Below are 27,416 nucleotides of genomic sequence, written 5' to 3'. Positions count from 1 at the left end.
TTCTCTCTCTAAACTCTATCTCTAACTCCCCAAACCCCCCCCCCCCCAAAAGCCTAGGAAACTTCCCTAGCACTTGAAGAAAGCCTCGGAGAGCCCGGAGTCTCCGAGAAAAAGAGTTTTTCGGTTTGAAACTCTGCCCGCGCGGAGCCCGGTTTTCAAGCAAACTTCCCGGTTTCGTCAAAGAAGATTATTTTAAGAAGCGAAGTGTTGTCCGAATCACTCCTTATCAGGTGAGTGCATAGTTACTTTCATCTTACACATAGATATGAAGTATTTTATATAAATTACGTGTTATGTGTGCATATATACTTGAGATCCGTGCTAGATGAAAGATTTAAACTTCTTTGTTTTTAAGATCTAAGCTGTATATGTATTTTATACTTTGAGATCTATGTTGGATGAAAGATCTAACTTCTTTCTTTACAGATCTGAACCTTTTTCTTCAGATCTAGGCTGTAGATGTACTTTGTTTATAGATCTGAACTTTTTTCTTCATATCTAGGCTGTAGATGTACTTTGTTTACATATCTAAACTTTTTTCTTCAGATCTACGCTATAGATGTACTTTGTTTATAGATTTGAACCTTTTTCTTTAGATCTGGGCTGTAGATGTACTTTGTTTACAGATATGAACTTTTTTCTTCAGATCTAGGCTGTAGATGTACTTTGTTTATAGATTTGAACCTTTTTCTTCAGATCTAGGCTGTAGATGTACTTTGTTTACAGATCTGAACCTTTTTCTTCAGATCTGGACAGTAGATGTATTTTGTTTTCAGATCTGAACTTTTTTCTCCAAATCTAAAGTTATAGATGTATTTTATATCTACAAAAATTGTTGGGTAGAACATGGGTAGATAAAGGATGAGGTATGAAAGATGATATAAATGAATATTAGTAGCTTCACCACAACCTGTAGATGATTTTGAAACGCGATGTACTCTAAACATTATAGCAGATGCACATATAGGATAATATCGGCATCTACGCCTAATGGAGAACATCATCATTCTTGGCAGCTGTGCCTAATAGATGATATTGGCAGCTGCGCCTAGTTGAGAACAACACAATCCTGGCAGTTGCGCCTAAAGGATAATATTGACAGCTGTGCCTAATAGATGACATTAGCAGTAATGGACTGCGCGCATATTCCCCAGGATAAAAACTTAGGAATGAATGAATGAAGGATAACTGATTCTTAGGGTAATCCTTAAGAATAAAGAAGATAATGGGGATGGGTAATCGGGTTGATTGTTTGATGATTAAACATAATAATTATATTATTGTGGGTTGAAAACCCTATGTACTCACCAGGTTTCCCAACCTAACCTACTCAGTTTATTTGTATCACATGTGTCGATATAAAGCTGCACTTCACTGAGAGATTAAAGAGATGTAGACCACTAGTGATAATGAATGTAAGTTTTGTTTATGCTTATGTTTCTGTATTGACGATGACATCCCAAATGTTTTAAAATGAATGAAAATACATTTCTTCGGAAATGCTTTGATAACGTACTTATCATGTTTTTCTGGGAACAAATTCCACAACATATTTCTTAAAAGAGGTACTCTGATTTTTATAAAGCATAAACAAAATCGGTCTTTTCTGGCTGTGAAAATGGGGATGTCACAAGAACCCTGCGAGGGTTGGTTGTGGTCGCCTTGGAAAGGCTAGGGTTATGCTCGGGATTGTAGCCAAGTAGTTCAAGTTGTTGGCTTGTAAAGGATGATAAGAAACGATTTCGAGGACGAAATCAAATTTAAGTGGGGGAGAGTTGTAACATCCCATTTTAAAGAGAGTAATTAAATAATAGATCAGGAACCCCATGAAGTAATTATTATTATTATTTTATATTATTAGAGCTCAGAAATTAAGTAATAATTAGTGGGGTGTTGGTTTCGGGAAACCAAATGGGAAGAATTGAATCTCTGGGGGTTAAAGTATAATTTTGGGACTTAATTTGTAAAGATTTTTATAAGTTAAAGGGTGTTTGGTAAGTTTTGGGCTTATTATGAAAGGATTTTGAAGACTGAGGGCTGTTGGGTAAATTATGGATTGGATTTGAAAGAGATTTTAGAAGTTAGGGTTTAGATGGTAAATTTTGGGATTTAAACTGAAACAATTTCGTGAGGAGGGACCGGAAGTGCTAATATGGCAAAGGGTTTAATATGTGACGGGGGTATATAACCCGTCACCCATGCCTCGTTCAAACCTAACCCTAGAAGATATAGCAGCCGCCACCTCTCCATCTTTCTTCCCCAGCCGCCGCCGCCTGTAGCATCTCCGGACGTCGGGTGTCGCCGGGAGAAAGCACCGAGACCGCTGTTGTATCGGGGAGGACCAATCGAAGGTGTTGGGTCGAGTCTCATCGCTGTCACTGCCGCCATACGACTGTTTCACCGAGTTTTGTCGCCGCTACCTCCGTTTCTACGATCTCCGACGACTCCTTGTGACTCCAACGACGGCCTGAAGGCCGATACCGCTCCTGCTATTACGTTTTCCTTCCTCCATGTCTTCTTCTTCTTCTCCTCTCTCTTCTCCGTTCTATGCTGCTGCCACGTTGCCGATGCCACTCCGACGGTTGTTCCGATGCCGCCATCCGACGTGTTTTAGTCATGGGGATCAAGGCCGACAACCGTGGAGACCATGGAGGTTTACGGGTTGTGACGAGGTTACGAGTGCGTGTGTGGTTTGCTGTCCAGTGGAAGGCGTGAACAACCACCATGGTAGTCGGCCATGGTGGCTGCCGTTGATGACGAGGTTGTTGCTACTGTTCCGCCGTTTACCACCCCGAAGGGCCGCCGTGTTCATGTTTCACGAGGGTACAAGTGTACTGCTACTTCAAGTTTGTGTAGTGTGTATGTGTTATTTCATGAAGTGGTGTTTGGGTGTTTATTTGACCGGAAAAGCCACAACCACCACCGTGAGGTGGTGGCTAGCACCTCCGACCACCACCTGCCGCCACAATGCGACTGTGTGCGTGTGTGCATGTTTAATTAGTATGTGTGTGTAGTTTAGTGTGTTGGTGGTGTTTGGACTTGGTGTTGTAAACTGTATTCGGTGCCGAAATAATAATAGAGAAACTCCAAACCACTACCGTGAGGTGGTGGTTGCCACCTCCTGCCGCCACCGGTCACCGTGTCGGGTGGCGGTGTGCTTTGATTGCGTTTGGACCTCGTTTGGGGGATGTTTGGACAATGTGGGACCAACGAAACCCTAATGGGCCTAATAAACCCTATTAGGCCCAATAAAGCCCTGATAGACCTAAAAGCCCAACCATTTTATTAATGGGCTAGTATTTGGGTTGGAAACCCTAATTAGGGTTTGGAAAACCCTAATGCCTTGAAACCCTAATTTTGGGAATCGATTGAGAGACACACACACACGGGAATTATTTAATAAGCTTAAAATATTAAATAATAATCATTGGCAAACTAACTTAGCAATAATGGACTTAATGGATTAAGTCCTTAAGGGGTTAAGTAAGAAACAATTAACCCTAATCATCATTTCATGTGAAAGCCCTAATCTCACTCGGTCCTTGAATTGGGCCTTCCTATTGGGCTTTGGCGATTGGACTATTTATGGGCCATCCAAGAACAAGTTAATGGACCAAAGTAATTATATGGGCTTTAGGATAAGGCCCATGTGAGGACTTGGGCCCAATTTGGTAAATTGGGCCATAGATGGGCCATAATTGGGCCTTTATGATTATGTCATAATGAGCCATGGGAATTGGATTGGAATAATTGGATGGGCCTTAAGGAAAGACCATGTAGAGGTCTGGGCCTAATTTGGAAAATTAGGCCATATGTTGGGCTTTGGCCCATGATTTGACTTTTGGGCTTTTGTAGTGTGAGTTGGACCTTGGGCTTGGAACCCAATTATTAATTGGGTATTGTTTGATGTTGACAGTTCAGGAATCTGTCAACCAACAGCGGGAACTTTACCCGCGGGACTTCAGCAGTGCCAGGTGAGTCACCTCACTATACTAAGGGGTCTAAGGCACCAAGGTCGGCCCATTGGATATGTTATCCTAGCAGTGTTAGATGTTGGGTATGAGTTAGTGTTGCATGCTAGTGGTTATGCCGGTTAGGTAGATCTGTAGGACTACCTATGTTGTTATATGATTATCTGCATGCTCAGTAGTTATGTTATATGTTGATATGTTATGGGGGATGGGTTGAGGTGATACTGCTCCGTGCGGTAACCAACAAACCCGGGAGCATTCCAGATACGACCTGTGGGCCCGGTAGGCAATCCAGACTCGTACTGTGGGCTCGGTGGCAATCCAGATGTGAGCTGTGGGCCCGAAAGGCAATCCAGACTCACACTGTGGGCCCAGGGGTAATCCAATCTGTAAAGATGTAGACCCATTACATGTTGTTCAGTTTGGGGGTAACTCACTCAGCTTTCGGGCTTACAGTTTCAGTTTATTGTTTCAGGTACATCAGGGGATCGTGGCAAGGTAAAGGCGTGATCGTACAGCTCCTCACTTTTTATGACTTTGTTTATGGGATACTCTGATATGATACATTTCGAAAACAAGATTGTAATAGTTAATGGATTTGAAATGTTTTTAAAAGTTTAAATTGGCTTGAATGTTTATGGGTGTTAGAAGTTGGTATCAGAGCCTTGGTTTGAGTGAATTAGAGGAACACTCGTGTGACTCCAGTCTCAAATCAAGGAAAAGATTTTCAAAATGATTTTCAAATGGTTTTCAAAATAAGTAAAGGATGATGCAGAGTGTACGATCAGCCGAAGCCAGTAAGTTGACCCCAAAATACCATACAGTTATTTGATTATGTGATATGTTAGAACAGCATGCTAGTGCTAGGCTAGGGATCTTCAGGAATTGCATGATAGAATCGCCTGATTACATGCTGCCTGCTAGCCTATGGTTTCCTTTATATGAGATTGGCATCATTATTGTAGTTGCTTAGTGTATGCATCACGGTTATACATAATTAAGATCTTATAGCCCGAGAATGTTTGATTTGGCCTTATGTTCTGTTCTTGTTTGATTGGGAGCTTAGGGTAGGATCGGATATTCAAAAGTCTATAGAGTCCAGCGTTATGTATGGCTAGCATACACTAGTACTGCAGGGTTGGTGGAAGTTTCATGGATGGGTGGGTTGTGTGAGACCAGTAGATCAGTTGTGAGACAGTTAGCCTCCCTCTAGGAGTGAGGTTGAGCGACCACCAGGTGTATGTATAGTGTTAGGGTGTTGTGGTGATACTTGAGACAAATATGGGTAGGTGTGGAAGGTAGTAGGGGCCCATACTACTGAAAGCACAGGACCCATATGCGTAGCAAGGAAGTCACAACCCCTAGGGTTGGGTTGGGAGTTGGTTACCTGTCTCTATATGGGTTATCAGTGATCCTTCTGGTGTTTTACCAGAATGGTGGTTACGAGACGTCTTGAGATCGGATCGAGGTTAGGATCGGGAGCTGGCAGCCAGGATAGGCCAGCATTGTCAGAGGACCGTGTCAGTGAGATCATCCGGGAGGAGGTGATCGAGTTTATCTGGGGACAGTTTCCGGGGATGTTTCGGTCTATTAAGACCGCCATGATTGAGTATTTCGACGAGCGCTATGCAGCCATTACTGAGCCGGTTTCCGCGGCAACTATATCAACTGTAACGACGGCAAGGGGAGGAGCTGGTCGAGCTTTTCGGTACCGGGACTTGTTACTGGGACATATTCTGACGAGCAGAGGGCTGCAGTTACTTCGGATCAGGGAGATGTTTTGTACTTGTTACATTCTGCGGGTTAAGAGGAAGAGTCTAGCACATGCGTTTCAAGATTTGAGGCTTCGGGGGTTTTGCTCGAGGCCGGAATGTGAGTCGCGGGGACTCCGGAAAGGAGTAAGGATTATGTTCGGCTGGAGTTATGCAGCTGGAATTAGAATGGTTAATTGATAGGATTGGAATGTTGTTTTCTAGGGCAAGGAATGTGCCCTTTCAGTTTACGAGCTCGAAGGATTAAGTAGGCATGTGACCCCAGGATCAGGTTGTATTCTAGCTCGGGGTTAGTTGGTCGTCGGGATTGGCTACAGTAGTTTAGCGCTGGTAAGCGCGGGTGGGTCGATGTGGGATAAGTATTTTGTGTTAGGTTTTCAGCATTCTAACACTCCTATGGTGTACATGCAACCCTATAAACCTTGGATCTATGTTTTCTCTATTATACATGCAAATATTAAATATTCCAAGGTTTCATCCTAACTAGCATATTATGAAGCACCTATACTACAAAGTTCTAGTTAGATGACATACCTTTTGATGTAGCTTGATGTCTTCAAGCTTTAAGAGCTTAGCCCCAATAGTGTGGAAGCCTCAAGTGGAATCACAAATCACCAAAACACCTTGGAAAGCCTTTAGAGAATATGGATACTTGGCTCACACTATGAAATCGGCTATTGCCCTCTTTAGTGTATCCACACTAGCCACTAGCATAATTTCATGAACCATAAGACCCTTTATATAGTGTGGAGGATTAGGGTTAAACCCTAATACCCATGACCTTTCATTTCCTAGGATCCATGGGTTAAAGCTCCATGGACTATCCATGAAGACTTAGCCCAACCTAAATGAACTTGGCCCACTACACATATATATATCTAAGAGTCCATATTTAATTAGTTCCTTTTGATCACTTAATTAATTATAAATTAATTCTTGATCAATACTAATTAAATAATATGATTATATATTAATATATTAGAACTTATAATATATTAATATAAATAATAAATATACTATTCTCAAAAGACTATCCATATAAATTGTGTCGGTGAAGTGCAACCCAAATGGACCATGCCGGGTCGGGTCAAGTACATACCAAATATAGTTATGGACTTAGACATTAATCCAACAGTCTCCCACTTGGATAAGTCTAAAACTATTATTGAGTATGACTTCAAAAACCAACTGGCAATCGTAGCTCTTAAAGCCGCTGTTGAACTCTGATCTTGTCAATGAACTCTGACCTCTGTCAATGACTTGTCCATTAGATAAGGGATCATATATTCCTCCATTCTAGATATCATATGGACTGAGACATGGATTATAATCATTCTCTCTGTCCATTTGTTGTTTCCCGATTTTCGATTTATGATGACTGACTGATTGAACAAATCAAATCAGTCCTGGCTTGGCCAAGCACTCACATGTGTCATCGCTAAATCATCGAGGGGCCCACATATATAGCTTTTATCCCGAAGGTAAAAGGAATGGATAAACTTCGACTCATATGGCTTGTTCTACTACTTGTTGAATCATACACAAAGGCACGTTTTATAACATCGAGTTACCAATGCGTTTTCGTGCAATCAATGTATAACCAACTCATAGTAACAACTCATATCTCTAGGTTGGAAGAATATAAGATATTATCGTCTCATGATCACTCGTGATAAAATCCATGAAGTGATTCAAATGAGCGCGGGTTGAATCCAATACTCAGAACTTATGAGCACTCATGAGTGTTGTAGCACCACTTTGTCCACCAACTTGGACCTCTACAAACCAACCCATGACAGTCTTGATTCATATCTACTTCCAACATATGACCGACTGTGGATGGTTTGAATAACTTAATCATTCAGGAAGAGCGACTTAGTTATTCTGTAAGTCAAAACATGCAAAGTGAAACACAATAATAAATGAATCAAATATGGTATCAAACCCTATGAATATAAATAAACACTTTTATTTATCACCATACTGATTACTCATTATTCATTGTTTCGGTTTTATCAACTTTATACTTGAATTAAAAACACTAGTTGTCCCATGCTCCAAGCATGTACACTATGTTTTTCTTAAACAATAGCTTTGCCATACACCAAGTATGCACTCTATGTTTGTCTATGATCCTTACTTTGTGAAATAAACCAATTGAACATAATTTCAATGATTCTAATTTCACACTCCCAAATCCTTATCGAAAAATGTGAGAATTTCAAATTCCTATCATTTATCGAAATCTGTTTAGATTTTAAACTTATATGCACTAACCCTCCTGTAATGAATATATACAAAGTCACAAAGACTTGTCAACAGTCATTATAAGGTATTCCAATGGAGATCAACTCCATGGAAACTAAGTCTCATATTCAAAGTACATTGCTTTGGACATGCTTCTTGCATTAAGTTTTCTAATCTTACACATATAACTTCCACCTATGGAGACAACTCCATATTCTCATTTTGACTATCACTTCTGAATAAGAGATGTCTCTTTTCAGAATATGTCAATATGGTCCTTCCAAAATTAGCACTATACTTCCAACTGTCCCTGAGCAACCAATCTTTGGTAAACCTCAGATTGTCCTCGACAATTGCTTAATCATTTTAGTCATATCCAATTCTATACCTTTTCCCTTCTTAATGCCTCTGGGCATTTGGAAAAATTTAGAAATGACAAATATTATAGCACATGCAATCGATCCTGTACCCAAAGCAAATGGTACACGATTCATGATGTCTCACATAAAGACATGATTCTAGACCAGTCTTTTGCTACAATATTTTTTATTTGCCATGTTTTCAAAATTTGACTATGAAGAGGGATGCCGTAATCATAATCGAATTTTGAGAACGCAATATATAGAATTTCCTTAAGTTGAACCAATCCAACATGAAATTCATATATATATTCTTGACTAAAGATGATTAAGGTCTCAATCTAAGCCTTTAGAACTGAAATGAAGTATATCCTCTCCCTTAATTATAGCAAAACAACTTTTTCAATCCCTGCAGCCTCACGAATTGAAACTTTTGTTTTCTATAATTAACATTGCTAACTTGCAACACTAACAATAATTATCATGCTCCCACTAACATGATGATTATTAGCATAACACTTATGCTCCCACTAGCTTTGACATGTACTCAGAAATCAGCTGGACTTCTAGAAATCAATACTTTATTGACTTTCTTACCAAAGTTCAGACTTCTGATACGAGATTGCTTTGATAAAACTTTATCAAACTCATACACCTTTCCTTAGATAGCATGCATGTGTGTCTAAACAATTTCAGAACTATGAAAAGGGATGCCGTAATCATAGTCTCAATTGTTTAGACCTTTTGCCATCTGCTTCAAATCTACTTGGTGGAAGTGTTTCCTCACCATCATTTTCATGAATCGGAGAGAAACCTTATGACCCTTAGATTTTATGGTGTATGTGTTCTTATCCATGTGAATCGTCAGCACCATAGTCACAAGACTAGGTTAGTGACAAATCCAAACACACATGGACTGAACTTATGCAATCTTAACTTCTTGCCACCTGGCAGTACAGGGCCTGCCATTGCTTCCAAGTTGTTATGCAACCAATTGAGAACTTTCAGAACTCCTATGCAAAGCCAAATTTAACTGGAATGGGCACAGAATATGTCAACATGATAGGTTATAAACCTCAAGTCGTGTGCTAGTGAAGAACCTCAGGTTTTATTCTTGATTAGTTCTTGAAATTCTTTTTAGGATCTTTAAGACTCCCACTATCCTCTTGACATATAAGACTATCTTGCCAAATATTCAAGAGATAGTGTGGATTCTTTATCAAGACAAACACTTCACACAATTGGCCTTAGTTGGTCTTTGTTTTATCCAAAACATCACAACTTACCAATTTCAAATGTACAAGAGTAGGACACTTTTACTCTTACATTTGACAAGTGTTTTAAACCTTTCTTTAAAATATGTCACTCAAGTTACAATCTTGGAGTATGACTCTAAGAATTGTTTTGGAACGAAGTATGACTCATCTTCCTGATCTAACCATTTCAACAATTCATGACTCCTCTTCTTAGTCATAAGAATGCACTAAGATGACCTTTAGAGGACTAATTGTGATATGATTTCTAAATCATTAAGATGATCACAAACATGATACTAAAGTACTCTCCCATCTTTTCAGATTTGAGAAACTTTTATCTTTCTGCCTAATTTGATTCTTCCCATTCGTTCTGCCATACATTGAGACTTTTCCAATGTTTCAGAATTATACTTAAACTTGTAAGTATAACCATATTTACTAAACTTTAGTAAATCAAATAGTCTTAACGAGCTTTGTGGTGGACATGACCAGTGCACAAGAATGTGTACTCGATCCCTTTAGTCCTTCACTTGACTCACACATCGATATGAACAAGTAATTAGTCTTGATTTTCCAATGCTTGAAAGTTCTCATTCATCATACTATTCAACTTGCATGATTCCAAGTTTCGGTCCAATTGAAACTTGGGTGATGAGGAACTTTCCTGATTTGGTAAATTTAGACACTACCATAAATGAAAGAATCAAATCCATTTTCCAATATTGCTGTCAGTGGAATCATATAAGCAACAATTTTCCACAAATGCCATTGTAAGGATACTTCAAATAAATAAAATTAAACAATTTTCTTTTATTTTAAAACTTTGCGTAAAAACTTATCCTTACAATCCACATGGAAAATTGTTGTTATTTATTCCTTAGCAATATATCATAACTTCTTAAGCAACTGCTCAAAATTCTGATGCGATCGAAATCCACCTTTGCGATCAGAATCAGCATATACTTCCTTTAAGATTTCTCTCTATTCTTTGATTCTTAAAACATCAACATATGACCCAGTCACATCATGTAATGAGGATCTCAGAATAGAACTTAACAGAGTTAGATAATGGGCTCTACCTGATGTAGAGTCAAACTTATTGACTTTAACATCCTTAGGTAAATTTGGCAGCTTTGCAATCAACGCCCCTTCCTTTGGCAAAATAAACATATGGACCCTTTGGTAATGGGACTATCTCAGACTTATCCTTTCTCTTTACCATTTGGTCAACCGGGTTGACTATGGCCAATCCCTTGTTGGGTTTTGAGCATTCTAACACTTCCTAAGTGTACATGCAACCCTAATAAACCTTGGATCTATGTTTGTCTAAGGTACATGCAAAATATTAATTTCCAAGGTTTATAACCTATCTAGCATGGCATGGGGTACTTTTAAACATAAAAGGACTAGATGAATTACATACCTTTTGTTGATTGTTGATTCCTTGGAGTTTGAGTGCCAAGCACCAATAATGTGAATGCCTCAAATGGAAATCACAAATCACCACAAACTTGGAAAATGTATGAGAGAGTATACTAACACTTAAAAATCGGCCACCACTATTACACACACACTTGGGGGTTTTTCATGCAACATAAGCTTCTTTATATAGTGTGCATGGTTAGGGTGAAACCCTAATAACCCATGTCTTTTCCTCTTACAAGGATCCATGGGTTAAAAGCTCCATGGATCATCCATGGACTTCCATATAAGCTTAGCCCATTAACAAATGAGCATTAGCCCACACCATATAAATACAATAGCCCATGATTTAATTAGTCTTCCTTTTAATCACTAAATCAATTCATAATTAATTCAAGATTAAAACTAATTAAATAACATGACTTTATATTAATATATTATAACTTATAATATATTAATAAATCGTAAGTATACAATTCTCATAAAATTATCCATAAACAGTTTGGGTGAAGTGCAACCCAAATGGACCATGCCGGGTCGGGTCAAGTATATACCAAATAAGTTATGGACTTAGACACATTATCCAACAGTCTCCCACTTGGATAAGTCTAATAACTGTATTTGCGTATGTTACTTCAGGAACCAACCAGCAATCGTAGCTCTCGAAAACTCTGTTGAACTATGAAGCGCCATTCTAGATAAGTGATCATATAATCCTCTGTTCTCATGATATCAGCCGGACAAATACATGGAACAACGTCGTACTTATTGTCCAGCAGTTTGTTTCTCGATTTCCGATTTGTTTGACAAAGAACTAAATTGAACACATCAATTAGGTTCTGACCGGGCCCGGTACATAGGTCAAAACAAAATCATCGAGGGGCCCAGATATCGCTTCTAATCCTCCAAGGACTAGAAGGAACAGATAAACTTCGACTCATATACTTGTTTCTACTACTTGTTGAATTATACACAAAGGCACGCTTTATAACATCAAGTTACTGATGCGTTTACGTGCAATCAATGCACAACCAACTCATAGGTAACAACTCATATCTCTAGGTTTGAAGACTTATATGATATTACCGTCTCATGATCACTCGAGATAAATTCCATGAAGTGATACAAGTGAGCGTGGGTTAATTCCAATACTCATAACTTATGAGTACTCATGAATGTTGTAGCAACCATTGCTATGTCTAAACACGTTTAGCCATCTACAAACTCGATTCATGACAGTCTTAATTCATACCTACTTCCAACATATGAACGACTATGGAGTGTTTAAATAACTTAGTCATTCGGAAAGAATAACCTAGCTATTCTGGAAGTCAAAACATGCAAAGTGAAACACAATAATAATCGAATCCAATATGGTCTCAGAACCCTTTTGAATATAAATAAAACCACCTTTTATTTATCACCATATTGATTACACATTATTCATTGTATAATGTTTCAAATAATCAACTTAATACTTGAACAAAAACAACAGTCGTCCCATGCTCCTAGCATGTACACTTTGTTTTTCTAAACAATAGTTATGCCATACTCCAAGTATGCACACTATGTTTGTCTATGATCTTTACTTTGTGAAATAGATCAATTGAACATGATTCCAATGATGCTCATTTCACAATCCCAAATCCTTATTGTAAATGTAAGAATTCCTAATTCCTACCATTTACCAAAAAAAAAACTGTTAGATTTTAAACTTATATGCACTGATCCTCTCGTAATGGTTATGCACAAGGTCACCAAAACCTTGTCATCAGTCATTACAGAGGATTCCAAAGGAGATCAACTCTATGGAAACGAACTCTCATATTCAAAGTACATTGCTTTGAACATTCTTCTTGCATAAAAGTTTCTAACTTTCTCATAGATTCTTAATATCCAACTCCCAATATGGAAAATTTCCATATTCCTATTTTGATTATCATATCTGAACAAGAGCTACCTCTTTTCAGAATATATCCATATGGTCCTTCCAAAATTTAACACTATACTTCCAACTGTCCCTGAGCAACCAATCTTTGGTGAGCCTTAGATAGTCCTCGACAATTGCTTAATCATTTTAGTCTTATCCAATTCTAGACTTTTCCCTTCTTAATGCTCTGAGCATTTGGAAAATTTAGAAAGGATGAATATTATAGCACATGTGACCGATCCTATACCCGAAGCATATGGGACACGATTCACGATGTCTCACATAAAGACCTGATACTGGATCAGTCTTTTGCTACAATATTTTTTTATTTTCCATGTTTTCAAAAATCGACTATGAAGAGGGATGTCGTGATCATAATCGAATTTGAGAACGCAATATATATAGAATTTCCTTATGTTGAACCATTCCAACATAAAATTCATATATATATCCTTGACTAAAGATGATTAAAACTCAATCTAAGCTTTTAGAATTGAAATGAAGTATAATTTCCTCTCCCTTAATTATAGCAAAACAACTTTTTCAACCCCTACAACTTTACGAATTGAAACTTTTGTTTTTCTATAATTAACATTGCTAACTTACAACACTAAACATAATAATCATGCTCCCACTAACATGATGATTATCAGCATAACACTTATGCTCCCACTAGCTTTGACATATTTCCAGAAATCAGCTGGACTTCTGAAATTTAGATTCGTACACCCTTTCTTAGATAACTCACATGTGTGTCTAAACAATTTCCAGAACTATGAAAAGGGATGCCGTAATCATAGTCTTAATTTTTTAGACCTTTGCCATTTCCCACAAGTCCATGTTAGTGTGCCGGTTAACCACACATGCTCCACTAACGACTTTGAGAATGCAAACATCACAATTGCTATCTACTTAAAATCATCTTAGTGAAAGCATTTCCTCACCATCATTTTCATGAATCGGAGAGAAACCTTATGACACTTAGATTTTATGGTGTATGAGTTCCTATCCATGTGAATTTGTCAAAACCATAATCACAAGACAAGGTTAGTAACAAATTCAGCCTTACATGGATTGAACTTGTTCAATCTTAATTTCTTGTCATCTGGTAGCACAAGGCCCACCAATGCTTCCAAGCTGTTATGCACACAGTTTAGAACTAACAGAACTCATATGCATAGTCAACTTAATAGGAACAGACACAGAAACAAGAATTATGTCAACTTAATAGGTTTCAAACCTTAAGTCGTGTGCTAGTGATAAAACTCAGGTTTTACTCTTGATTAAATCTTGAAATCCTTTCAGGATCTTTAAGACTCCCACTGTCCTCTTGACATATAAGTTTCCCTAGTCAAGAACCATTCCTTGACAAAACAAATATTCAAGGGATAGTGCAGATTCTTATTAAGATAAACACTTCACACAATTGGTCTTAGTTGGTCTTTGTCTTATCCAAGACATCACAACTTACCAATTTCAAATGTACAGGAGTAGAAAACATTTTACACTACATTTGATAAGTGTTTTAAACCTTACTTTATGTCACTCAATGTTACAATCTTGGATTATGACTCTAAGAGTTGTTTTGGAACGAAGTATGATCCATCTTCTTGATTTTAACCATTCCAACAATTCATGACCCCTCATCTTAGTCATAACAATGCACTAAGATGTCCTTAGAGTATGAATTTGTGATATGGTTTCATAATCATTAAGATGATCATAAAACCATGTATGATCCATCTTCTTGATTTTAACCATTCCAACAATTCATGACCCCTCATATTAGTCATAACAATGCACTAAGATGTCCTTAGAGTATGAATTTGTGATATGGTTTCATAATCATTAAGATGATCATAAAAACATGATACTAAAGTACTCTCCCATCTTTTCAGATTTGAGAAACTTTTATCTTTCTGCCAAATTTGATTCTTCTCATCCGTTCTGCCATACATTGAAACTTTTCCAATGTTACAGAATTATACTTAACCTTATAAGTATAACCATATTTACTAATCTTTAGTAAATCATGACGAATTGATCTTTGTGGTGGACCTTGACCAGCACACACCCAGTGTACCTAATTCCTTAGTCCTTCAATTGACTCACATATGCATGTGATCAATGAATTAGTCTCAATTTTGCAAAGATGAAAATTCTCATTCATCATACAATACAACTTGTATGATTCCAAGTTTCTGTCTAACTGAAGCTTGGGTGATGAGAACCTTTCCTCATTTGGTAAATTCAGACACTACCACAAATGAGAGAATCAAACTCATATTTCCAATATTGCTAGAAACATACAAACATCAATTTTCCATAAATGCCATTGTAAGGGGATATAATATAAAATAAACTAAACAAAACTTTTATTTCTATATAAAATGCGGAAAAATATTCCTTACAATGCAACTTTAAATGAAAACTATGCTATTACATATTTCTTAGCAATCTATCATAACTTTTAAGTAGTGGCTCAAAAATCCGATCCTCGAACCATGCGATAGAAATCCATCTTCGTGATCAGATTCAACACACTCTTCTTTTAACCTTCCTTTTGCTCGATCCTGCTAAACATCAAGATGCAACCTAGTCACATCATGTAATAAGAATCAACAATTAGGAACTTTAACAAAGTTAGATAGTGGACTTACCTGAAGCCGAGTCAAACATTTTGTCTCTACTTGCTTTCAAATATTTCAGGTATTCAGGGCAGCTTCGCTTCCAATGTCCCTTCTCATGACAATAAAAACATATAGACTCTTTGGGAATGGTACACGAGACAATCACAGACTTAGCCTTTCCCTTTACCTTTTGGTCAACCGGGTTGACCAAGGCCGATCCCCTTCCATTGGGACGAGAAAGCTTTTCTGGACTTCCAATGTTACCGTTGTCCATGTCCATGGAAGTTTGAGAAATAGATTTTCCATCAATGTTTGCTTGACCATTGCGCCAAATCATTGCTGATTCAGCAGCAACAAGCAAATAAGAAAGATCTATTAGGGTTATGTCAGGATCTGTCATATGGTAGTCTTTAATAAACTCACCATACGACTCAGGAAGTGACTGAAGAACCCAGTCAACAGCGAACTTCCTTGAAATAACAGCACCCAACATTCTCAACCTGTCTATGTGTGACTTCATTCCTAAGACATGAGTGCACACAGGTCTTCCATCTTTATGTTTCATTTCTAGTAGAGCTTGAGTGATCTTGAACCTTTCAAGTCTTTGGGCTTGTAGGTCAGGGAGAATAAATGGAGGAGGTGGGGGGAGTGAAGCATGATGTTGAGGGACATCATCTTCAAGAGGAAAGCTTGTTTCAAGCGATTTGGGAAGATCATAGTTGTCTGAACCACACATCTACAATGGGAGAAAATCAAGTTAGTTGATTCAAGTCCTTAATATAACACCCAATATGAAATATTAAGGCTAGGACCCAACACAATATTTTATAACTTGGAAGAGGGATGCCGTAATCCAAGCTATAAAATATTTGAAGGTAGGTGAATGACGATTCACCAATTTCCACCATGAAAAACGAAATAATTTATTAGGTTTTAATTGAATTTGAAACTCCTAGATCTTTTGAGATTCATTGAACTTTTCAATGGCATGTTTCAATCTCGATTGTGCCCTTCAGGTTTTGTAACTGGGATGCCGAGGATCACAAAACAAGGTGTGAATAACCATGCAAACTCACTTGGTACCCTTAATATTATCACCTAATCGATGTGCCGGTTAACCACACACGCTCCACCGATCTATGATAAACATTAAGTCACCCTTCGTGATCCTTACTAGTCCAAGTTAGTATGTCGGTTAACCACACACGCTCCACCAACGACTTGGTAAGGTACAAAGTGTGAATTTCATGGGTTAGCACCATATTCACATTTTCCTAAAGTAACTAAGATTGGGAATTTATAAAAGGTTTAGTTACTTTATAATATTCATTATACTTTTAATGAGAATTTAAAGTCATTGTCCTACCCGTTCGGCTAACGACCCTCCACCGATCAAGGAAGCGGTGGGTGAGAATGGACACCCATTAAGTTGCCATTTTATAGGCAACAACCTTATACCCCCTTATAGACCGGCTTCGTGAATGAGGCCTACTAACGGTAAAACGACTTGATCTTATACATATATATAATAATTAACCATTAATGTTATAAATAGTATAAGGGTTGAATTTTAACTTTTAAAACTCTAAGGGTTTGGAATTAAAGTTTATTAAAGTGTGTGAAACTTTACAAATTCCAAAACTTGAGGGCAAGTTTTGTAACTATCCAAAACTTTTCATTTCATAACTTATGAATTAAAGGTTCATAAAAATGAAGACTCTTCATTTTATATAACTTATGTGTTTTAAGTGTGTGTTTAAAAGAAGTGACCTTTGGATATCCATAACTTGAGGACAAATTATGGACTCCATTAAAACACATAAATGATCAAGAATTAATCATAAACAATTCAACAAATAATTCCTATCATCTTCTAAATTCATAAGAACATGAACATGATCATCAAAGTTTCAAGAATTATATGAACACATACAAAGCATGAAATTTTGATATAAGCTATTGTAAATGGATTAGAACTACCATTACACCAACTAAAACAAGTTTTAAAACACCAAAACAGTTTAGGGTAATGTTTCTAGTCCATTTCCAGCAGCAAAAGTCGAAAATCTGCATTCTGAGGCTCCTACTCGCCGAGTGCACGAACCTACTCGGCGAGTAGGATGAGTTTACACATGAACTCGGCGAGTCCCCCCATGGACTCGGCGAGTTCATCAGTCAGACAGCAAAAAATCGACTTTTTATCACCATTTTGCATCAAGTATCAAACAACCAAGCCTAGGCTCTGATACCACTGTTGGGTTTTGAGCATTCTAACACTTCCTAAGTGTACATGCAACCCTAATAAACCTTGGATCTATGTTTGTCTAAGGTACATGCAAAATATTAATTTCTAAGGTTTATAACCTATCTAGCATGGCATGGGGTACTTTTAAACATAAAAGGACTAGATGAATTACATACCTTTTGTTGATTGTTGATTCCTTGGAGTTTGAGTGCCAAGCACCAATAATGTGAATGCCTCAAATGGAAATCACAAATCACCACAAACTTGGAAAATGTATGAGAGAGTATACTAACACTTAGAAATCGGCCACCACTATTACACACACACTTGGGGGTTTTTCATGCAACATAAGCTTCTTTATATAGTGTGCATGGTTAGGGTGAAACCCTAATAACCCATGTCTTTTCCTCTTACAAGGATCCATGGGTTAAAAGCTCCATGGATCATCCATGGACTTCCATATAAGCTTAGCCCATTAACAAATGAGCATTAGCCCACACCATATAAATACAATAGCCCATGATTTAATTAGTCTTCCTTTTAATCACTAAATCAATTCATAATTAATTCAAGATTAAAACTAATTAAATAACATGACTTTATATTAATATATTATAACTTATAATATATTAATAAATCGTAAGTATACAATTCTCATAAAATTATCCATAAACAGTTTGGGTGAAGTGCAACCCAAATGGACCATGCCGGGTCGGGTCAAGTATATACCAAATAAGTTATGGACTTAGACACCTTATCCAACATCCCTTTCCATTGGGAAGAGAATGCTTTTTCTGGATTTCCAGTGTCACCATTGTCACTGTCCATAAAGATTTTGGGAAGTTGATCTTCTAATCAAATTTGCTTTACTATCGTTCCAAATCATTGCTGATTCAGCAGCACCAAGCAAATAGATATGATCATTAAGGTTCATGTCATAGTCTGTTTCATAGTAGTCCCAAAGGAACTCACTATGTGACTTAGAAAGTGATTGAACATCCAACTTTCTCAATACTTTGACACCCAACTCTCCCGGCTTGTCAATATGTGACTTCATCTCTAAGATGTGATCACACATACACCTTGCTTGCCATTAGGGCTTGAGTGACCTTGAACTTGTGGGTTAGGGAGAATAATTGGAGGAGGTGGAGGAAGAGAAGTATGACTTCCATGAGCCAAACTCGGAAGTCATATTCATTAGGAAAGCTTGGTTTGGGAAGATCATTGTTGTCTAAACCAGACATCAACAATGGGAGAAATTCACGTAAAGTTGATTTAAGTCCTTAATATAACACCCAATATGATATATTAAGGCTAGGACCCAACAAACTATTTTATAACTTGGAAGAGGGATGCCGTAATCCAAGCTATAAAATATTTGAAGGTAGGTGAATGACGATTCACCAATTTCCACCAAGATAAACGAAATGTATTATTAGGTTTTAATTGGTTTTGAAACTCCTAGATTCTTTTGAGATTCATTGAACTTTTCAATGGCATGTTTCAATCTCGAGTGTGCCCTTCAGGTTTTGTGACTGGGATGCCGAGGATCACAAAACAAGGTGTGAAGTAACCATGCAAATATACTTGGTACCCTTAATATTTACCCCTCAATCTATGTGCCGGTTAACCACACACGCTCCAACGATACTATGATAAACATTAAGTTACCCTTTGCCTACCTTGTTAAGTCCAGGTTAGTGTGCCGGTTAACCACACACGCTCCACTAACAGCTTAAACAAAGTGCAAAGTGTAATTTCATGGATTAGCACCTTATTAACATTTTCCTAAGTAACTAAGATTGGGTATTAATAACAGTTTAGTTACTTAGTATTTATCATTAATACTTTTAATGAAGGGAGAATTATAGTCCTTGTCCTACCCGTTCGGCTAACGACCCTCCACCGGTCAAGGAAGCGGTGGGTGAGAGTGGACACCCATTAAACTGCCATTTTATAGGCAGTAACCTTATACCCCCCTTATAGACCGGCTTCGTGAATGAGGCCTACTAATGGTAAGACGACTTTACTCTTATACATATATATAAATATTATTAACTTATAATATTATAAAGTATAAGGGTTGAATTTTAACTTTTAAAATTCTAAGGGCTTAACTTGGAATTAAAATATTCATAAGTGAAAACTTTACAAATTCCAAAACTTGAGGGCAAGTTTTGAAACTATTCAAAACTTTTCATTTCATAACTTATGAGTTTAATTAAGGTTTAATGAAAAAAAAAATTCAAGTTCCATAACTTGAGGACAAGTTATGGAAGACATTAAATCATTTAATGATGACATTAAAAATAGTGACTCTTCTATTTTCATAACCTATGAGACTTAATGACACTTTAAAAAAAAAACTCTTCACTTTCCATAACTTGAGGACAAGTTATGGAGTTCATAAAAACCATTAAGATCAAATATTCCAATTAACACAATAATCAAATAATTTTTCTATGATCTAGATTAAACTCATAAGTAAAGATAATTCACATCAACAATTTTCAAGAAATTAGATAATCATATAAACTAATACAAATCTTGAAACTTTGACAATTATCCTTTGAAGACTCTTGGAATTCATAACCTAAAGAGTTAATAAATGAGACATTTCACATCCATAACTTATGGAAGTTTCAAAACTCTTAAGATCATAACTTCAAAAAAACTTTTGAGTTCCAAAATTTTATGACAAAATTTGTAACTCCTTAAAACCATTTAGATCAAACTTTAAAACAAATAAAATAAAATAATCATATCATTCTATCTTTTAATAAATTGACCTGATTCAACTCTTGTAGTAAAGTGACTCAAATTTTATAAATAATTAGTTTTTCATAAAATCAAGTAATTATCATAAAATTTGACAAACTTCATGTTTTTTTTTCTTTTTTTTTTTCTTTCAACTTGAAAAAAATACATTTGCATCAATATAACATAAAACAACCCATGACTCTGATACCACTGTTAGGTTTTGAGCATTCTTACACTCCTATGGTGTACATGCAACCCTATAAACCTTGGATCTATGTTTTCTCTATTATACATGCAAATATTAAATATTCCAAGGTTTCATCCTAACTAGCATATTATGAAGCACCTATACTACAAAGTTCTAGTTAGATGACATACCTTTTGATGTAGCTTGATGTCTTCAAGCTTTAAAAGCTTAGCCCCAATAGTGTGGAAGCCTCAAGTGGAATCACAAATCACCAAAACACCTTGGAAAGCCTTTAGAGAATATGGATACTTGGCTCACACTATGAAATCGGTTATTGCCCTCTTTAGTGTATCCACACTAGCCACTAGCATAATTTCATGAACCATAAGACCCTTTATATAGTGTGGAGGATTAGGGTTAAACCCTAATATCCATGACCTTTCATTTCCTAGGATCCATGGGTTAAAGCTCCATGGACTATCCATGAAGACTTAGCCCAACCTAAATGAACTTGGCCCACTACACATATATATCTAAGAGTCCATATTTAATTATTTCCTTTTGATCACTTAATTAATTATAAATTAATTCTTGATCAATACTAATTAAATAATATGATTATATATTAATATATTAGAACTTATAATATATTAATATAAATAATAAATATACTATTCTCAAAAGACTATCCATATAAATTGTGTCGGTGAAGGGCAACCCAAATGGACCATGCCGGGTCGGGTCAAGTACATACCAAATATAGTTATGGACTTAGACATTAATCCAACATTTTGGAGGTCCATTTCGCCTTGGATCTCTTGTATCGGACAGTAAGGATTGATTGTATGATCTATTGCACTTTTGGGATGGTAGATTATGTCTTGGGAGTAGTTATAGCCCGGTTTAGGGTAGAGGTTGTTTCAACTACTGCAGTTCAGTTGTGGATGATCGAGCTGGTGAGTGAGTCAGGGTGCGAGACCCTGAATGATATGATTTCTAAAGCCGAGAGCGGGAGATTTGTTGGAGCACTTTGGGAAGAAGGGTATTATATGGGATGTCTGCGGACAGGGTCCCACAGGATGGTTATTCACCATTGTTAGGATTCAGTAGTTCAGTAACCGTTATTGGTTAGCGGAGGAACACGCCAAGGGAAGTACCTCGTTGCTGAGATGTTAGTTGGAGCATCTATCTTTTGGACTTCAAGATTTGAGTGTGGGATCATTCAAGAATTAGGGACTGTCGGTTTCACAGGGATTCAGGAAGTGTTCAGCTAGTTCTTAGAAGTGTGTAATCACTTGTGGTTGGCTAGTAAATGAGTACTAGTTGGAAAGGTTTGGTTGTCATCAGATCGATCGTTGGAAAGTGAGAAGGATTGGGAATTCTCAAATTTTCATGTATTGTGAAGACTTAGTTGAATCTAAGTGGGGGAGAATCATCCCGGAATGCGGAAGCAGGATCGGTTTTGAAACTGGGATAAGTTACACATCGTTTTCGGGAAGGAAGACAACCCTAGTGACTGCTTGGTTTGAGTGTTGTGTGAGTTGGGAGTTCGGTAAAACTCCTCAGCATGTAAATCGCGTCTTCTCGGTGCTTGATAGCAGAACTTGGGAAATCAGGTTGGGATTCCAGCCATGTATTAAGTTCAGTGGTGTGTTAGGTCGAGCGCGTGTTCGACCGGTATGGAAAGTGTTGTAAGACTGCGGGGGTAGCCGTAGCATTCACTAGCGGTCAGTTGGTATGGAAAGTGTTGTAAGACTGTGGGGGTAGCCGTAGCATTCAGTAGCGATCAGTTAGTATGGGAAGTGTTGTAATACTACGGGGGTAGCCGTAGCATTCACTAGCAACAGATAGTGCTAGAGTGATGTAAGTCTGTGGGTGTAGCCGCAACATTCACTAGGTTGGTAGATAGCATGAGCGCGTTGCTAGGACGCGGAATGGATAGTAGTAACCACCAGTTCGAGTGTAGCAGTGAGGATATGGAAATCCACGGATTGGTTTATGGGTTTCCCAGAGGGATTAGACCTGATTAAGCCAGTGGTAAGACTGTAGGAACGTCACTACAGTTATGAGATCAAGGAAGCAATAGATTGCTTAAGGTTGCTTGTGATGTAAGGCTACCATTGGTCATGTAGCAATTGCTTTTAGCCATGGATTTGGTAACGACGGGATACGACGCATGGATCCGATCGGTTGGATCAGGAGGTTGTTAGAGTCGCGGTGGCATGATAACTAGTGGCAACTAGTTCCAGGGAAGGATTTCGTTCGGAAGTCGTGTGAGGCAACTATGTGGGAGACCTTTAGCTCCGTGTCCGGGTCGGAACCCGGTATTTCAGATGAGTGTCACTTGGTTGTGGCGAATCAGAGGATTTTTTTTTGGATGAGATGCAAGGATAGGTCCTTGGATTTCAAGTTATGGGTTAGACCCGAGTTTCGTATATAGTGGTATTCTGATCTAGGGTATTCCATCCCGAGGATGACCGGACCCTATGATTGATTGGACATGGCGCATTGGTATTCCAACCTGAGGGTTGATTGGGCCAAACATGCGCAGGAAACGATGGTATTCCATCCCGAGGATGATTGGACCCGTCGTAGGCATGCGTGGTATTCCAGCCCGAGGCTGATTGGACTGGGTATGAGTGTTCGTGCTTATGAGCCTGTTATTATAGGTATGTGGTTCGGGAACTAAAGGAAACATTGTCTTGTTGATCCAAAAAGGGTTCATCTCCCAATTTACATCCTGTTGTTCATTTTATCACTATGAATTGGTTATCAGGATGAATTTCTCTTGAAGGAGTACCTAATCTCTTGTCAAGAAGAAAATTACAGGTAGCAATGTGGGATTTGTGATTCTGTTATCGGGTGGGATCCCAGGTTATTAGCAGTTGAGTAGCCAATTGGGAGATAAGTGCAATGAATTCCATCTCAAGACTTCATATTTCGGATTGAGTACATGTGATCATATTGCAAGGGATTCTTCATTTCCAGGTTTTAGAACTGTAACGCCCGTAGATCCGGGCTAGTCAATTTAGAGATAATAGGGGTCGAAAACGACTGTTCGACAAAAGATTATTTTGAATAAATAATCTTAACCAAGTTGTAGAATATGTCTCAAGGGTTCCGTACATATAAAGAACGTCGAAAACCGAGTTATAACGAAGAAGTTATGGCCTGTCGAAGTTTTTCGGCAAAACCGGCACGACGTAAATAGTGAATTTACGATAAAGGACTCTTTAGCCTTAGTGATGTAAACAAAAGTTGTAGTATACGTTAAACCGAGAACATACAAAAAAAGAACGCCCAAATCTGACTTCGTATGAGGAAGTTATGAATTTTCTAAGATTTGGCATAGCAGTGCACGGCCCGAAACTCGAATTTTAGTTCGAGCGGTTTTTTGCCTACGCAACCTAAATGAGAGTTAAATATCTCATTAATAGGAGCTCAACGATAAAAAGACAGACGAAAACGAAGCCCGTATGTAGAAGTTATGAATTTTACGCGGTCATTTAACAGTATAATCTCCTCCTACTGTTAAATTTAAGATCGGTCGAGAATTAGCCAACAAAGTCAAAAGGAAAGTTGTAGATCTTGTTTTTACCTACGCGTGGATATAAATAACGTTGAAAACGGAGCTCGTATTCGAAAGTTACGGGGTTTAGAAGTGGGCAGGGTGCTGGTGCAAAAAGGGTGACGTGGCACAATGTTGGCCACCCACGTTCTGCCACAAGAATGGTGACACCTGGCCTGAACTCGACGAGTAGAAGTACCAAATCGTCGAGTAGAGCTGTTTCACAGCCTATAAATGGAGTGTCGGGGGAAGCTCATCTCTCACACCTTCAACCTTCACTTTCTCTCTCTAAACTCTCTCTCTAACTCCCCAAACCCCCCAGAAGCCTAGGAAACTTCCCTAGCACTTGAAGAAAGCCTCGGAGAGCCTGGAGTCTTTGAGAAAAAGAGTTTTTCGGTTTGAAACTCTGCCCGCGCGGAGCCCGATTTTCAACCAAACTTCCCGGTTTCGTCAAAGAAGATTATTTTAAGAAGCGAAGTGTTGTCCGAATCACTCCTTATCAGGTGAGTGCATAGTTACTTTCATCTTACACATAGATATGAAGTATTTTATATAAATTACGTGTTATGTGTGCATATGTACTTGAGATCCGTGCTAGATGAAATATTAAACTTTTTTTTTTAAGATCTAAGCTGTATATGTATTTTATACTTTGAGATCTATGTTGGATGAAAGATCTAACTTCTTTCTTTACAGATCTGAACCTTTTTCTTGAGATCTAGGCTGTAGATGTACTTTGTTTAGAGATCTGAAATTTTTTCTTCAGATCTAGGCTGTAGATGTACTTTGTTTACATATCTGAACTTTTTTCTTCAGATCTAGGCTGTAGATGTACTTTGTTTATAGATTTAAACCTTTTTCTTCAGATCTAGGCTGTAGATGTACTTTGTTTACAGATATGAACTTTTTTCTTCAGATCTAGGCTGTAGATGTACTTTGTTTATAGATTTGAACCTTTTTCTTCAGATCTAGGCGGTAGATGTACTTTGTTTACAGATATGAACCTTTTTCTTCAGATCTGGACAGTAGATGTATTTTGTTTTCAGATCTGAACTTTTTTCTCCAAATCTAAAGTTATAGATGTATTTTATATCTACAAAAAATGTTGGGTAGAACATGGGTAGATAAACGATGAGGTATGAAAGATGATATAAATGAATATTGGTAGCTTCACCACAACCTGTAGATGATTTTGAAACGCGATGTACTCTAAACATCATAGCAGATGCGCATATAGGATAATATCGACAGCTGAACCTAATGGAGAACATCATCATTCCTGGCAGCTGCGCCTAATAGATGATATTGGCAGCTGCGCCTAGTTGAGAACAACATAATCCCGGCAGCTGCGCCTAAAGGATAATATTGACGGCTGTGCCTAATAGATGACATTAGCAGTAATGGACTTCGCGCATATTCCCCAAGATAAAAGCTTAGGAATGAATGAATGAAGGATAACTGATTCTTAGAGTAATCCTTAAGAATAAAGAAGATAATGGGGATGAGTAATCGGGTTGATTGTTTGATGATTAAACATAATAATTATATTATTGTGGGTTGAAAACCCTATGTACTCACCAGGTTTCCCAACCTGACCTACTCAGTTTATTTGTATCACAGGTGTCGATATAAAGCTGCACTACACCGAGAGATTAAAGAGATGTAGACCACTAGTGATAATGAATGTAAGTTTTGTTTATGCTTATGTTTCTGTATTGACGATGACATCCCAAATGTTTTAAAATGAATGAAAATACATTTCTTCGGAAACATTGGAAAAGTCTCAATGTATGGCAGAACGAATGGGAAGAATCAAATTAGGCAGAAAGATAAAAGTTTCTCAAATCTGAAAAGATGGGAGAGTACTTTAGTATCATGTTTGTGATCATCTTAATGATTTAGAAATCATATCACAATTAGTCCTCTAAAGGTCATCTTAGTGCATTCTTATGACTAAGAAGAGGAGTCATGAATTGTTGAAATGGTTAGATCAGGAAGATGAGTCATACTTCGTTCCAAAACAATTCTTAGAGTCATACTCCAAGATTGTAACTTGAGTGACATATCTTAAAGAAAGGTTTAAAACACTTGTCAAATGTAAGAGTAAAAGTGTCCTACTCTTGTACATTTGAAATTGGTAAGTTGTGATGTTTTGGATAAAACAAAGACCAACTAAGGCCAATTGTGTGAAGTGTTTGTCTTGATAAAGAATCCACACTATCTCTTGAATATTTGGCAAGATAGTCTTATATGTCAAGAGGATAGTGGGAGTCTTAAAGATCCTAAAAAGAATTTCAAGAACTAATCAAGAATAAAACCTGAGGTTCTTCACTAGCACACGACTTGAGGTTTATAACCTATCGTGTTGACATATTATGTGCCCATTCCAGTTAAAGTTGGCTTTGCATAGGAGTTCTGAAAGTTCTCAATTGGTTGCATAACAACTTGGAAGCAATGGCAGGCCCTGTACTGCCAGGTGGCAAGAAGTTAAGATTGCATAAGTTCAGTCCATGTGTGTTTGGATTTGTCACTAACCTAGTCTTGTGACTATGGTGCTGACGATTCACATGGATAAGAACACATACACCATAAAATCTAAGGGTCATAAGGTTTCTCTCCGATTCATGAAAATGATGGTGAGGAAACACTTCCACCAAGTAGATTTGAAGCAGATGGCAAAAGGTCTAAACAATTGAGACTATGATTACGGCATCCCTTTTCATAGTTCTGAAATTGTTTAGACACACATGCATGCTATCTAAGGAAAGGTGTATGAGTTTGATAAAGTTTTATCAAAGCAATCTCGTATCAGAAGTCTGAACTTTGGTAAGAAAGTCAATAAAGTATTGATTTCTAGAAGTCCAGCTGATTTCTGAGTACATGTCAAAGCTAGTGGGAGCATAAGTGTTATGCTAATAATCATCATGTTAGTGGGAGCATGATAATTATGATAAGTATTGCAAGTTAGCAATGTTAATTATAGAGAACAAAAGTTTCAATTCGTGAAGTTACAGGGGTTGAAAAAGTTGTTTTGCTATAATTAAGGGAGAGGATATACTTCATTTCAGT

Source organism: Lactuca virosa, chromosome 5, assembly GCF_052849685.1.
Source record: "Lactuca virosa cultivar CGN04683 chromosome 5, Lactuca_virosa_CGN04683_v6, whole genome shotgun sequence".
NCBI classification, from domain to species: Eukaryota; Viridiplantae; Streptophyta; class Magnoliopsida; order Asterales; family Asteraceae; genus Lactuca; species Lactuca virosa.
Note: the sequence above shows the minus strand (reverse complement) of the source record.